Source organism: Meles meles, chromosome 2, assembly GCF_922984935.1.
Source record: "Meles meles chromosome 2, mMelMel3.1 paternal haplotype, whole genome shotgun sequence".
In the NCBI taxonomy this organism is placed as follows: Eukaryota; Metazoa; Chordata; class Mammalia; order Carnivora; family Mustelidae; genus Meles; species Meles meles.
The window spans coordinates 59,329,550-59,346,589 of record NC_060067.1 but is presented as its reverse complement, the minus strand read 5'-3'; positions in this window follow the sequence as shown (position 1 = coordinate 59,346,589).

The window sequence follows — 17,040 nt, the reverse complement described above, 5'->3', positions numbered from 1 at the left end:
AAGGTCAGGAACACGGCAGGGATGTCCATTATCACCACTGCTATTCAACATAGTACTAGAAGTCCTAGCCTCAGCAATCAGACAACAAAAAGAAATTAAAGGCATCCAAATTGGTAAAGAAGAAGTCAAACTATCACTCTTCGCAGATGATATGATACTATATGTGGAAAACCCAAAAGACTCCACTCCAAAACTGCTAGAACTTGTTCAGGAATTCAGTAAAGTGTCAGGATATAAAATCAATGCACAGAAATCAGTTGCATTTCTGTACACCAACAACAAGACTGAAGAAAGAGAAATTAAGGAGTCAATCCCATTTACAATTGTACCCAAAACTATAAGATACCTAGGAATAAACCTAACCAAAGAGACTAAGAATCTATACACAGAAAATTATAAAGTACTCATGAAAGAAATTGAGGAAGACACAAAAAAATGGAAAAATGTTCCATGCTCCTGGATTGGAAGAATAAATATTGTGAAAATGTCTATGCTACCTAAAGCAATCTACACATTTAATGCAATCCCTATCAAAATACCATCCATTTTTTTCAAAGAAATGGAACAAATAATCCTCAAATTTATATGGAACCAGAAAAGACCTCGAATAGCCAAAGGAATATTGAAGAACAAAGCCAAAGTTGGTGGCATCACAATTCCGGACTTCAAGCTCTATTACAAAGCTGTCATCATCAAGACAGCATGGTACTGGCACAAAAACAGACACATAGATCAGTGGAACAGAATAGAGAGCCCAGAAATCGACCCTCAACTCTATGGTCAACTAATCTTCGACAAAGCAGGAAAGAATGTCCAATGGAAAAAAGACAGCCTCTTCAATAAATGGTGCTGGGAAAATTGGACAGCCACATGCAGAAAAATGAAATTGGACCACTTCCTTACACCACACACGAAAATAGACTCCAAATGGATGAAGGACCTCAATGTGAGAAAGGAATCCATCAAAATCCTTGAGGAGAATGCAGGCAGCAACCTCTTTGACCTCAGCCGTAGCAACATCTTCCTAGGAACAACGGCAAAGGCAAGGGAAGCAAGGGCAAAAATGAACTGTTGGGATTTCATCAAGATCAAAAGCTTTTGCACAGCAAAGGAAACAGTTAACAAAACCAAAAGACAACTGACAGAATGGGAGAAGATATTTGCAAACGACATATCAGATAAAGGGCTAGTATCCAAAATCTATAAGGAACTTAGCAAACTCAACACCCAAAGAACAAACAATCCAATCAAGAAATGGGCAGAGGACATGAACAGACATTTCTGCAAAGAAGACATCCAGATGGCCAACAGACACATGAAAAAATGCTCCACGTCACTCGCCATCAGGGAAATACAAATCAAAACCACAATGAGATATCACCTCACACCAGTCAGAATGGCTAAAATGAACAAGTCAGGAAATGACAGATGCTGGAGAGGATGTGGAGAAAGGGGAACCCTCCTCCACTGTTGGTGGGAATGCAAGCTGGTGCAACCACTCTGGAAAACAGCATGGAGGTTCCTCAAAATGTTGAAAATAGAACTACCCTATGACCCAGCAATTGCACTACTGGGTATTTACCCTAAAGATACAAACATAGTGATCCGAAGGGGCACGTGTACCCGAATGTTTATAGCAGCAATGTCTACAATAGCCAGACTATGGAAAGAACCTAGATGTCCATCAACAGATGAATGGATCAAGAAGATGTGGTATATATACACAATGGAATACTATGCAGCCATCAAAAGAAATGAAATCTTGCCATTTGCGACGACGTGGATGGAACTAGAGCGTATCATGCTTAGTGAAATAAGTCAATCGGAGAAAGACAACTATCATATGATCTCCCTGATATGAGGACATGGAGAAGCAACATGGGGGGGGTAGGAGATAGGAGAAGAATAAATGAAACAAGATGGGATTGGGAGGGAGACAAAGCATAAATGACTCTTAATCTCACAAAACAAACTGGGGGTTGCTGCGGGGAGGTGGGATTGGGGGAGGGGGAGCGGGCTACGGACATTGGGGAGGGGAAGCGAACCATAAGAGACTATGGACTCTGAAAAACAACCTGAGGGTTTTGAAGGGTCAGGGGTGGGAGGTTGGGGCAACCTGAGGGTTTTGAAGGGTCAGGGGTGGGAGGTTGGGGGAACAGGTGGTGGGTAATGGGGAGGGCACGTTTTGCATGGAGCACTGGTTGTTGTGCAAAAAGAATGAATACTGTTACGCTGAAAAAATAAATAAAATGAGAAAAAAAAAAAAAAAAAAAAGCTGAAGCTTGCTCCTTTTTCACAATAGGGAAGCCTTGGGTAAGTTCATCGTACCACAAAGCCAATATTTCAGCCTGGACAGCTGGTGCCCATGCATTGCGACAGTTAGAAATACTTTAAAGTCATTGAAATTGACATCCTAACTAATAAAATATGCTAAAAGTGAATAAATTAGTGTAGGTGGCAGTCAGTCCCATGTTATGTTCTAGTTAGGTTCTAGTTCTAAGTTCTGTGTTAAGTTCTAATACCTCCACACCCAACAGGACACCTTGTTGACCATACTGGTACTATACAGTATAATTTCTGTCTTATCTTTTAGATGAAAAATTTAACAGGGATTCAATACACTACTTTATTAGGGTGTTGATATCCAAGTAGATCTCAGATTATTTGCCCTGATAATCAGACAGCTGTGTTTTTATTTTTTCTTTTACTTTTTCTTATTATATGTATTGGTCTTATCAACTAGGAAAACTGAAATCCTCTTGAAGATAAAGCTATTCTATATATGTAAGTGTTTCTATAGAGCAGTGGTTCTCAAAATATGGTCTCTAGAATAAGCATCACTTGGGAATTGCAAGAAATGCAAATTTTTGGCCTCCACTGCAGACTTGTTGAATTGGAAACTCCAGGGTGGACTCCAGGAATTGGTGTTTTAACAAGTCTTCAAGAGGATTCTGAAGACAGTTTACACATGAGAATCAGCAAGACTGTGCCAGTAACTCTTGAACTTCAGGAGTTTCAGAAGAAGTGACTTTCTGAGGAACTACTGGAGGTAGGAGATGTAGGGACAGGAGGATTTAAAATCACATTAGGCAGGAAGTGCCACAAGGGTTCCCAAAAGAAGGGGCTTCAAGATGCCCCTGTCCATAGTGAAGGACAAAATGTTTCCATGAAAAGATTTAAGAGCACTACATTGCCATAGAGAGATAGTAGATCATGACAAGCTAATAGAGAAAAGTTCTTCTGAAAGGGAGGGTGAGGATGTTATTGGGATGGTAGAGATGGCAGAGATAGACTTCTTATATGGTCTGGGTTACTGGTAAACTCTTCAAGGAAGAATCAGGCTCCCAACAGAGAACAAAAAGATGAAAACATGATCAGAACTGACAATAAAATATTGACATGGGAGAGTTCAAATAGGTTTCATGGAGAAAGGAGATCATATGAGCAATAAATTTGGAAATTTAGGGGTTTAAAATAGTTAAACATCTTCTCTATTGCAATTCTGCTAACCAGCTGTTTGAATTTCCAACAAGGGGTTAATTTAACTGGAAGCATTTCCCAAAATTATTTGACTACCTCACCCCAGGTAAATTGATGAATTGAATGCTCTTTGAAACACATTTTGAGAACGTGTGTTAGGAACAAAATTTGTACAAATTCCAATTCATGAGTTTTGAATAGAAGGAAGGAATTGGAAGGAGTGAAGACTCAGATCAAAGAAGGGGATTCTTGAGTTATTTCTGTGTTTATAATTCACATCTGTAACTTGGTAAGCTTATGGTTAAGTTCATTCTTGAACTCTACAAGGTGATTGATAATTATTGTATTTTATGTGTGTCTTGTCTTATGAGATAAATTCTATCTCATAGTCAAAAAACTGTTGACTTTTCTGATGTAGTTCCATTGGTTACATTAGCACCAAAAGGTGCATGAAGTAAGTGAAATGTGGCATCAAGTTCTTTGAAATCAATAAAGCTTAAAAGAGACAACTGTGGAGATAAGACTTCTAGATGGTTTGGTGAGTCTTGTTCAGATGCAGTCCATTGCTGAGGATAGTGAGTCTTGATCAAACTTAGTCATCAAATCGGGGGAATGTCAAAAGTGAACTTGGTCCAAGATGGAGCTCAGCCAGGTAATGATATTTGGATACAGATGGGAGCCAAAGCACCTAGGAGGGAAATGGCAAAGATCTAGGTCTCATGGGAAAATGGCTGTGGCCATTTTGGCCATGATGGGAATATATGTTCAACCAAGGGACCTTGAGACTAGCTCCAAAGAAACAGCTTAAACAAAAACCCTAAGGCCCAATGAGTTCACTCTATGTGGTAACTGAAAGTAGTCAGTATAACTGGATAGTGCCAAAAAGGGGGCTGGGAGATGAGGCTGGAGAGATTTGCAGGGTCAAGATCAGCAGCCTATAATTTCATATATCAAAGAGAAAAAAATCAGATTTGCATTTTAGAAGCAGTGCCTGGGGCAGAAGTGCTTGAGAGAGACAAACCTCTAAGCAGAGACAGGAGGCACTGAAACATCATGGACTTATTGATCATTACCATTGGACGAACCCAGTTGAACCCCAGTTCAGCCCCTTACCAATAGGGTGATCCCAGATATCTTGCCTGCCCTCACTAACTGGCAATTTCACATCTGAAAATAAGAGTCACAATAGTACATGCTTTGTGGGGTTATTTTGAGAAAAAAGTAATACAAGGTTTACGTGGCAGGTTCACAAAACTGGTTCCTATTACAGCTCAGATATGCAGAGCAAATGGAAATGAGAAAAACATAGTCTGGGCTTCTTCCCCAGCCTTCAAACACCAGGTAGTAGGGAAAATGACAACAACAACAAAACACTCTTTGTTCACATTAATTTAGAGAGCTTATAGTAGCTTTCTGTTGCTACCATAATAAATTACCGTAGACTTAGTGGCTTGTATCAAGCTTGATTTGTTATCTTGGAATCCCTAGGGGTAAGACATCCAGTGCAGGTCTCACTGGACTAAAGTCAAGGATATGGCAGGACTGCATTCATCTCTGGTGGCTCTAGGGGAACATCTGTTTCCTGCTCACTCAGGTGGTTGGCAGAATTCACTTTCTTGCTGTTGTTGTTTAGGCTAAGATCCCCCATTTTCTTGCTAGCCATCCACTGAGGAACATTTCTACCTTCTAGAGGGTTCTGCATGGCTTGATGTGAGGCCTCTTCCCACGAGTTTCAAATCATACCATCTATTTCACACCATGCCTCTCTGACTCCATCATCAATCTCTCTTTCTGACCAGTCTAAGGTTCTCTCCCTTTAAGTAATCGTGATTAGATTGGGCCCACTCAGACAATCCAGGTTAATCTCCCAATCTTAAAGTCTGCGTCCTTAATCACATATGTTGAAGTCTTCCTTGCCAAGTAAGGTGATATATTCATGAGTTCTGGGTATTAGGAGATGGGCATCTTTGTGGGAGCCATTATTCTGCCTACCACATGATTCTTCCTAGTGATGCCTAGTCTTATTTGTGTAAAAACGATGACTGTTATGGATCATCTAACTAATCTATTTCTTGTTTTGTTTTGTTTTGTTTATCTTGGCAAAAGCACCCTTGTATATGTGGAATAGGTGGGGACATGTGGTTGGGGGACCCCTGAGGTCAACTGCTGTCAAACATGTAGTCTTCTCTACCCCACCACAGTGGATCTCATTTATGTTCTATGACTCCTTGGCACTCACATTGATTTCAATGAAAGTTGGAGTCCTAAGACATTGTTGTGACTCCCATCTATCCTCTAGTCCAGGGAGTTGCTTTCTGTAGGCTTTGTTTGGAGGTTTACTCTGTTCCTGTTAAGGAGTCTCTCTGGAAATTTCACTAGCCAGAACTCTCAGAGACTATCATCCTTCTTCTTCTGGGCCTTTAGGAACTTCTTGATCCTTTCATATCACATAAGAATCTGGAAAGTTAAACTCAGGCCCTCCTTTGCCCAGCTACCTCTCACCAACACATGTACCCTGTGTGACTGCCCCTCTTCCCACCCAACATGGGGAGTGAAGGCAGAGAAGACAGTTTGCCAGGCAACCTCCTTCAGAGGGCTCAAAGGAGCAAAGAGGCAGGAACATTTTATTTTCCCAAAGTATTTACCTAAAAATAGTACAACACAGTAAGTCTTCTTTCAGGGATTTGGACACTGGAGGTAGAGCAATCAAAGCACCTTGCAGTTCTTGCCTTTCACCTAGTGCTTTCCCATATGTAATCAGATTATCCTCTCCAGGTATATGAGGGACTATTACTCTGAACCTCTTTTTATTTAGGTAGGGACTTATTACTATTTTTGGACAATGAAATAGGAGCAAAGTGACTTCTTCACTATGCCAGGGAAACATCCCTGCAGGATTCTTCAATTTATTTCTCCTCTACCATGAGTGGTCATGGACAACTCATGAGGATGGTGGAGTCATGAGAAAGAAGCATCCCCGTTCACTGTCTTGCATAAAGGAAACTGCCTGGTGAGCCACCAGACTGTAGGGACTCTCTATGACTCAGAATTAAATGGAGATTATTTGAGACTTATTGTTAGTGTAGAATATGACGACACAGCCTACTATTACCCTCTTTCTCTTTGCACTGGACCCGGAGCCAGAATGGGCTTGTTTCTTCCTTCTTGGTATTTGTATCTGTATCAAAGAGGCTCAGTAGTATAGGAATTAAATGGGTAGAGTGTTAAACAGCCATTTGACTTTGGGGAGGTCACTAACCTCTTACACCTCAGTTTCCTATGTGAAAACAGAAATATTAAATTCTTTATCTCATAAGATTCTTAAAGGTGTATGTGAGTTTTACACACAGAGTGCCTAGAATAGTAGTTGGTATGTGGAATGTGTTAACTATAACTATTCCTACATTCTTAATATGGAAACCTTTATTCTGGTCTTCTACTCCTGGCTTTCAAGCTTATTGCTTTGCTAAGGGGGCCAAGTCTCTGCCACCCTCTGTCTGGGAAAATAAAACTTTAGGATTAGAGAAAACAAGGAAGTTAAAATGCATCAGTTTGATTTTTTTTTCAAATACTGTCATTATTATCAATGTAAAAGTATCTGCCATAAAAGCATGATAGGCAAATTCCAGCTTTTACTGATGCTATTTTAGATCCTGCCTTCCTGCTGGTATCACCCTATGGCTCCCCAGATTGATGACAGTTGACCCAGACACTGGCTAAGGGTGCATCTGTAGGTGAAAAACCTCTGTATATGCTGCTGAGAGGAAATTAAGGTAACTCAGAGATTCTGTGATATTCCCAAATTCCCCTGCTTGCATAGATGGTTCTGGGACCATTCTGTCTCTTAAGTTGTCTTTCTACTAAGTAGAGCCAGGTCTAAGCAAAAATGAGGCTAATAAGGCAGTCACCTTAAGGACAAAAATTAAGGGAAATCCAAATAATGCCATAATCAAGATAAATAATATGATACACAATATTTTAAAAAGCAAAAGATTCCACAATGAACAACATATCAAAAATTTAAATAAAGGATTGACAGCATATTTGGGTGACTCAGTTGTTAAGTTGCTGCCTTTGGCTCAGGTCATGATTCCAGGGTCCTGGGATAGAGCCCCACGTCAGGCTCCCTGCTCTGCTGGGAAGCCTTCTTCTCCCTCTCCCACTCCCCTTGCTTGTGTTCCCTCTCTCACTGTCTCTCTCTCTTTGTCAAATAAATAAATAAAATCCAAATAAATAAATAAATAAAGGCTTGATATACTGAGGAATACTGTAGCCTGAGGCAAAAGAAAAAATGCTGGGATGCCTGGATGGCTCAGTCATTCAGCGTCTGCTTTAGGCTCAGGTCATGATCCAAGGGTCCTGCGATGGAGCCCAACATTAGGCTCCTGCTCAAGGTAATTCTACTTCTCCCTCTCCCATTCCCCCTACTTGTGTCCTCTCTCCCTGTCTCTCTTCTCTGGCAAATAAATAAATAAAATTAAAAAAAAAAAAAGGAAAAATGGCATTGACATTTTGCTCATCATAGACTCTTGGACTTAATTTTGACTTTTTCCCCCCAATATTACTTTAAAATATATTTACTTTGATTACTGAGGTTTTGGGCATTTTCTTTCATTTTACATCCAGACTTGTGCCTTACCTCTCCCTAATCTCTGTCCTTCCACTGAATCCTCTTTCACTGTGATTATATAGATTCTTGCCTCTTAGAAATCATGTTTGGTTTAAACCAAGTCACATAAAGAAATCTGTTTCTGTCCTCAAGTCATACAGTTGGAGAGAAAAGTAGAAAAGAAAGAAAAGGATGAGTCCTCTCTCATGTTGTTATTTTAGAACATGCTGTGGAGGCCAAGAAAATTAAGGCCATCCCACCTCAAGTTTAGCATTAGCACAATTACAGCCATCTTAGCTTTGGCAGCCATCTCAGGCCCCTGTGACCAAGGGCTGAACTTTCCCCACTTTACTTTAGTTCCAGGGACCCCCACCCTGCTTTAGTTCCAAGAAAGTACCCCACCCTGCAACACCCCTGCAACAGCTAATCAGCTTACTGCAGAAAAGTCTGAAACTTCTCTTCCCTCCCCCCACCCCACCCCACCAGGCCTCTTGTAATGACCCATAAAAACCCCTGCCTTAACTAACCTTGGGGTCCAAGTTCCTACTCCACTGCATCGGGTATACTTGGGCCCAAGCTTAATTAAGCATGTCACCTCGGAGTCCAAGTCCCTACTCCGCTGTGTCAGGTGTACTTGGGGCCAAGCTTAAGCTTGTAAAATAAACCCTCGTGTGATTGCATCAGTGTTGGCTCCTTGGTGGGCTCTCAGACGCGAAAACTTGGGCATTACAGATGCCAAGTAAGTTTTCAGGACAAAAGATTATATCATTTCTTGAACTTCCAAGCAGATTGGATAACTGGATGCTCATTCCCCATCAAAATAAAAAGAAAATACAGCTCTCCTTGCATTTGGAGAGGCATACTGAAAACATAACAGTCATGATTGATCTCTCCCTGTATTTCACTATTGTGAACAGACTGATACAGCCTCATAAGCTGTAACCAAGCTATAAATTAACTCATGGAGCCACAGGGAGAGTCATTTAAGGTCTATAATCTTTGGGTTTTGCTGTAGGAAGTGTCTGGGGCTGGAGTGAAGGGTTCTGCCTTTCATCTCTAATGTGGAGGCCTGGAAAATGGGGAGAACATGTGAAGAAGGTAATTTCAGGCCCTCTCGTAATTGAAATCACAATGATTCTTAGCTCTTAAACATCACCTAAGGATGGGGTTTCCACACACTAGCCATGTTGATTATCTCTGCCCAGGCAATGTCTTGGAGTGGGTATGGAGCTACTAAAACCTCGTTCACTGTGAGCATGAGGCAGCACAGATTTGAATCAGTTACTTCCTGGGTCTAGGAAAAAACACAGAGAACAAAGGAACTTGAAAGAGGCTGCAGAGGAATGACATCTATGTTGCTAATACAATCCCTGTTTCATAATTTCACATGTGTATATGAATTCATTCAACACAATTGCTCAGAGCTTGCTCTCATCAAAGCACTGTGCTCAATACTGAGAATACAGCACTCAGCAGAACCCTAAAGCCCTACTTTCACAAAGCCTAGAATCTACTAGGCTGAAAGATGATAATAAAATAATCACAGGAGGTGGAAGAAAAATTACAAAAGGAATGGCCTCCAATACCACAAGAATAGGTAATGCACCCTGTCCTAGGCCAAGAGGTGGCATCTGAGCAATATAAAGGATAAGGAAGGGAGATAATGGGGTCATTTCAGGGCAAAAGGAGAAGCCTGCAACTATCATGGTGATTAAGATGAGAGACTCTCAAAACAAGCTACTTGAGTACCAGCCTATCATACAGAAAGAAGGGAAATAGAATCAGCAAGATGAAATATTTCTGTTTGGTTAGTAAATGGTACAGATCTGTTTCAACCCTTTGTTTGCTTCATTGGAAAGCCAGTGATCTTTCTGCTCTTTCTTACTTTGAACAATGGGTCATTAGGAAAACATTCTGAGTGCAGAAGCTGGCAACAGTATCAGCTGTTAAGGATGAGGAAATCCACCTAGAATTCTTACTGTTTTTTACTGCTGTTATTTTATTACTGTTATTTATTTTATAGTGCTTCAGGAGATCTGTCGTTACCAGAAATCCACTGAGCTTCTGATCTGGAAACTGCCTTGGCAGAGGTTGTTGAGGGAGATAGCCCTGGATTTCAAAACTGATCTGAGGTTTTAGAGTACTGTCATTGGCGTGCTTCAGGAGGCCAGTGAAGCATACCTGGTGAGTTTATTTGAAGATACTAATCTGTGTGCCACCCATGTAAGAGAGTCACCATAATGCCCAAAGACATCCAGTTGGCTCACCAGATATGGGGAAAGAGAGCTTAAGTGAAGGCAGCTTTTATGGTGTTTTGTAGTAAATTCTGTAAAATACTTTGGTTTAATTTGTGACTTTTTTGGTAAGAAATTGTTTATAATATGTTGCATTTGTACTTAAGTCATTCCATCTTTCACTCAGGATGAATACAAAAAGTGACTGTTCACAGACCTCAGTGATGTGAGCATTGTTGCTCAGGAGCCACAAGTTGCTAATATGCAGAAGAGATGGGTGATATTTATTCTCATGATGCATGTTTCTGTATATTAATGACTTGTTGGGTAGATATTAAGGTCCCAGAATTGATAAATGTGTACAGGGCCCTTTTGCAATAAAACTGGTTATGACTTGAAAAAAAAATCCACTCTGAAAATCCACACTGAAAGCCCCACCTCCCTAGCTGATTGTGTAAAAATTCCAATATCCAAAAACGTTGACATTCTGAACCTCTACCTATACCCAACCTTACAATGGTGAAATAAGATAATGTCCTTCCATGTTGATGTCAAGAATTCTTGTCATCAAAATTAGAAATGTGGTGTGTAACTCAAAATAAATTCTACCCATATTACAACCTGTCTTCTCAGGCATGGCTGGATCTCTGTCTCTGCTATTACCACTGCTCTGGGTTTTTCTGAACTCATCTCCTGGGATACATTTCTGGATAGAATGTATATTTCTGTGTCTGGATCACAGGTATCATCTTAAATCTATTTTTTAAGATCTCTGTTGAGGACCTTCTGACCTCTTATATAATGAGTAATGAACACTTTCACACTAAAATACTTGTTAATGGAGTTTACATCAGATATTAAAGCAAGTGCTGGAGCAAATGGCTCTTATCCTAATAGAAAAGAGACATAATGGGGAGGGCACGTTTTGCATGGAGCACTGGGTGTTGTGCAAAAAGAATGAATACTGTTACCCTGAAAAAATAAATAAAATGAAAAAAAAAAAAGAGACAGGTTAGCATAAAATGGTTCAATAGAACATGTTAGCTTTGGAGCCAGACCTAACTGGCTTAAAATTCTAAATTTTACCTTCTTTATGTATTTATTTATTCCTTCAATAACAATTTATCAAATCCCTATCACATACCAGGTGCTGTCAATAGCACTGAAAATATAGCAGGAAACAAAAGAAATGAAAATCCCTGATTTCATGAAGCTGGTGTTATTATACAGAGACAGAAAGCAAACAAACAAATGAATGTGTTTTGTGTGTATAATATGTGTCAATTAGATGGTGATAACAGACATGCATCACTATCATGATAAATCTTACAACTCTGTAACATTGGTACATTATTTTCCTCAAGGTACAGATGAGGGAAAATTAAGTCCCCAAAGATTATGACATGGATGAGGCAGTTTTTTCCCTAAGAATGCTAAGGTGGTAGGAGAGCATCTCACCGAGAACGTAACATTTCAGCACAGTTCGGAAGGATGGTAGGGAGATATCCATGTAGTTCTTAAGGAGAGAAGCTTTAAAGCATTTTTGAGGAAGAGGAAATGGCAGAAGGAAATCAGCTGACAGGATTGCAGAAAAAGCAGAATGGTCACTGTGGTTAATAGGAAAAGCATTGCAGGGCACAATTTGAGCATTCATGGGTGGGTAGTCTGTTTAAAAAGTGCTCAGTAAGTGTAATTTCACTCTCTCTTGTTTTGAAAGAAATAATAATAAAATAACAAAGAAACCTAACTAACCACACCAAAAACAACAACAGTTTTAGTGTACTAGTCTCTGGTTTCAATTTTTTTTTAAGGTTTATTTATTTGACAGATCACAAGTAGGTAGAGAGACAGGCAGAGAGAGAGAGGAGGAAGCAGGCTCCCCGCTGAGCAGAGAGCCTGATGGGGCTCAATCCCAGGACCCTGGGGTCATGACCCGAGCCAAAGGCAGAGGCTTAACCCACTGAGCCATCCAGGCATCCCTCTCATTCCAAATTTAATGTTCTTTCCTTTATCCTAAATTGTCCCTCTACTCCTATCCACATGATATCACTCTACTGAGGCAGCCAAGGCCCTAAGGTGAGCAAATGGATTTAGGCAATTCATGTTTCTGTGGGAATAGGGGGATATTTCCATCCACATTGCTCTGTCCTACATTCTTGGACATGGTCAGCCCAATGCATGATGTGAATAGTGTTAAATAAATAAAGGGACTAAACCACTAAGGATAATGCAGGAGTGAGGCAGTCTCTTTGATCTGTCCTGAGTACCTACTCTTTCCATAACCACCAAGCAAAATATTATAGGCTTAAGAATTACAGAAACATAAAACCATTTATAATATGTATTACATATATATAAATTTCAGCTTCATCAAGGTAATAATTGATATTTAAAATTGTAAGATATCTAAAGTGTGCATCATGGTGATTTGATATGCAAATGCACTGTGAAAGGATCTCTCTCCTTGCCATTCAATTAATTAGCACATCCATCACTTCAGGTATTTATCTTTTTTTGGGTGGAGGTGAGTACATTTAGTTCTCTTGTCTTAGCAAATTTTAATATACTACATAGAATTATAACTATAGTCACCCTGTTTTACATGAGATCCTCAGATCTTATTTATCTGATAGCTGAGTTTGCATCCTTTTACCAAACATTCTCTATCTCCTTCAGCCTATTATTATCTATTACCTATCTATCTATCTATCTATCTATATATATATATATAATCTATCTATTATTAATAGCCTATCTATTACCAGCCTCTGGTAACCACTTTTCTGCCCTGTTTCTGACTTTGATTTCTTCTTCTTTATAAGATTCCACCTATAAGTGCACTATATGAATTTTGTATATATTTCTTTTTTTTAAGATTTTATTTATTTATTTGACAGAGAGAGATCACAAATAGGCAGAGAGGCAGGCAGAGAGAGAAGAGCAAGCAGGCCTCCTGCTGAGCAGAGAGCCCCACATGGGGCTCAAACCAAGCACCCTGGGATCATGAACCTGAGCCTAAGGCAGAGACTTTAACCCACTGGGCCACCCAGGAGCCCCACCATATGTACTTCTTATCTTTGTAATTTATGTTCATTCAGAGTGTTAAAAAACAAAATTCACAGAGATAACAGGTAGAGCTCAGGGAATGCAGTCAGTGGTGGTGTAATAGTGTTATGTGGTAGGTAACAGATGGCAGCTACACTTGTGGTGAGGAGAGCATAACATATAGTTATATCACAATGTTGTACACAGGAAACTAATGGAACATTGTTTGTCAACTGTGCTTCAATTAAAAAAAAAAAGGAAAAAATCAACTGATTCTTATTGGCTTTATTCAATGATTTATGCATCAGGCGAAGTCTAATCTAGTAGATGGAAAGGAGTTCTGAGGAGCCATACAAACTGAAAGACTTACAGGCAGAAGGGAGTGGGAACAAGGAAATTATAATAAGCAAAACAGCAGATTGGTTATTGGAAGGTTACTTTCCTTTAGGGGATGGCAGGTGTATATGAGACAGATTACTTAACTAGTGCTAGTCAGGTGATTTCTGATTGATTGGTTTAAGATTCCATTTCTGGGAAAGACAAAATTGTAATTAAGTCTTGGTTTGATGATGTGGGACTTAGCATAATCAACTTGATTTAGGGCCCGTTGCATTAATTTTAACCAGAAATGTGAAAGTGAGTGCAAAACTAAAAAAAAAAAAAAAATTCATATTTTGATGGTACCTGTCCTAAACTATTATTTGTTGATGAAGTTAAAATTATGAATCCATTGGGAAGTAATCACAGAAAAATTATGATCAGAATATCATCATTTCTAGGATGCTTATGTTGGATGTGACTTAATCGTGGCAGAATGACAGAATGACATTTTCTAATCCTTTGCTTAAAATTTATTTGGCATGTCCTACCTAAGGTCAGCTGTTATGAATTGCAGCATCACACCAACTGATCCTACAAACTAGGAAAAGAAATGGTTCTCATTCTGGCACACGGCTACCTCGGTGCAGAACCAGAGGTAGATTCATTAAGTCCAAGGGCATTCCATTTTCTCAATTTCACCAAACAGATAACTTATCTGGGGCAGAAAGATGAATAGGTTTTTTTGTTGTTGTTGTTTGTTTTTGTTTTTGTTTTTTTACCAGTACTTCCCAGAGAGTATTTCCATTTTATGACCAAGTAATAGTAAGAGGAAAGGTAAAAAATGATTTCTTGTAAGGTCATGTTTGGGGATCTAAATTTTCAGAAGTGTGTGCATGTATATGTGTGCATGTGTGTGTGTGTATATACTCATTTTGTGGCACCTTGTGAGTTTATTCCAGCATCAGCAAATACACTTCTGTATATGTACATGCATGCATATATAAACATAAATGATACATAATGGGGGCATAACCTTAGTATTTTAAGTTATTAAAAGCCTTAAAAGTCAGCCAGTCCAATATTATTTGAGCAATACTGGGATTCTCCTAAAAATGTCTCTGCCCTGGAGTGCATAGAACTGTTTCTCATTTTCATCCTCTTTAAAAATTGTTGAAACATTTTACTTTGTCATTTAAACATATGGCTCTTGATTTTACTTCTTTAGCCCCCCACAGAACAACTGACTTTCCATATGACAATCCATTAGAACTTAAAAAAAAAAAATTCTACAATCTTCTCTTATCTAGACTCTAAAAATTCCTAGATTCTTCAACATAATTCTTGCCAAGAATAACCAATTAATACCCACCCTTTTGATCTCTAATAGGTGAAAGGGAGAATATAATAGAGAGCTCTTCAATTAAGAAATAACCTCATGCTCTCTCTCTCTCAGAGAAAAGGTTCAAGTTATCTTAGAAAGTGACTTCTTATTGTCCCTTCACAAGCCAATCTCCTTACTAATGAGGTCTCATTAATGGTATAAAAATATCTTTTTTGCACAATTTCTTTCATTAAGTATAGAAATTAAATTAAATGCACTCATTAATGTCACTGGGAGTATGAGGATATTTCTCATACTAAATTTATGTGGACCTGGGACATAATGTGCACGAGTTTAGGATAAATGGGTGTAAGGGGAAACAGCAATCCCCAAGCCCCCAAACTGAATGATAATTTATCTTATAAATGATGTGATATCCAATTAATAAGGCAAATTTATTTAGATCAAGCCTGGGATCCAGTCTTCAGTAGTATAACTTTATGTGGGACACAGGCAAACTAGAGCCTACTACTGAGAAAAAAAATTAAGTGGGATTTCAAAGAGATTTGAATTCAGGTTCTTGGTCTGGTTCAGTGTCATGTCCTTACTGTCTAGCACATTGCCCAAGACATAGCAGATACTCAATAGATAGAAACCACTGAATGAAGAGCACTTGAATTCCTTTAACCTGAGATAAATCAAATAAGTTGAGAAAATTGTCTTTGGTGAGAGAAGATTTGGAGAGAACATGATTAAGGGTCTTTATGTAACTAAAGTGTTGTCCTTTGGGAAGGAGATTATTTATCTCAGTCAAAATACACTCAGGAAATGTTTTAACAAGGACTCTCATGTGATAAACACTGTGGTTGGTGAAATATACATGACACCATATTTGTATATACACATATATAACATAAATATTTATATACCATATGTATATTTATATGCATTTGAATGAAATATAAATATATGTGTGTATATATGTTTCACATGTATAGATGTATATTTATGTCATACATATCTCACCAACTGCAGTGTTTGTGATGCGAAATCCAAATTCCATTCAAGTATATATATTTACACACACACATTTATATATATTTGGATGAAAAATGTTCTTTGTCCTCTAAAGGTAGTAGAGAAGATTTATTGGATTTTGTCTGGTTGATTTCAACTACTGAAACCAACACTAAAGAGTAGAAGCTACAGAGAATGAGGTGAAAACTTCATGAAAAGATAAACTGTCATTTCTCCATAACTTTTCTTCTGTTTGAATACAAGGCTGTTCATGGTCATCTTTTTTCCTCAGACCAATCCCTATTTCATCCATCTGTCTGGAAAAATACTACTTTTTCATGACTCCAAGTGATGGTCACCTCTTCTGAAAAGCCTTCTCTTTCTAGGAAGATCACCGAGATCCCAGTTACCTTACACACTTCCTTCCTTACATACCATCTTGGGTCTTCATTGTTTGGATGTCTCCTTCTCTAACCAGCCAGAGCTTCTGGGACCTGATCATACAGCCTGAGCCTGTCAAGGCACTGGTTAAAAGCAATGCTCAATAGCGTATCTGTTGCCTAAATGAAGAACTGAATGGATAGCTGCTTGAAAGAGATGGTGGTGGACAATTGAAAAGAGGGTATATGTGGGAGAATGGTGATGGGGCACTGGCTGCAAGGCTTCTTAAAACCTGTCCTTGGCAGGTCACGTTGACCTCTGACCTGGATTCTATTGCTCACACGATAGTCACCAGACTAACTGGATTCTAGGTGTGAGGACCACAAAAAGTATGAGTGACTGCTAAAGACATGAGCCACTGGAGGACCTGGTTCAGAGGCAAGTTATCACATTTTTATCCTCTGTAATTGAAAGAATTGTAGCAGATGGTCTGATAGCATTTTTTTTCTTGCTTCCAAAATTGTCTTAACTCATCTAGAGGATTATAAGAACTTTTCCCCTTTTATCTACATATTTTCCTTGATCTTTCATTGATGATCTGCATTTTCCCTATCTTAGTCAAAGAAAATATT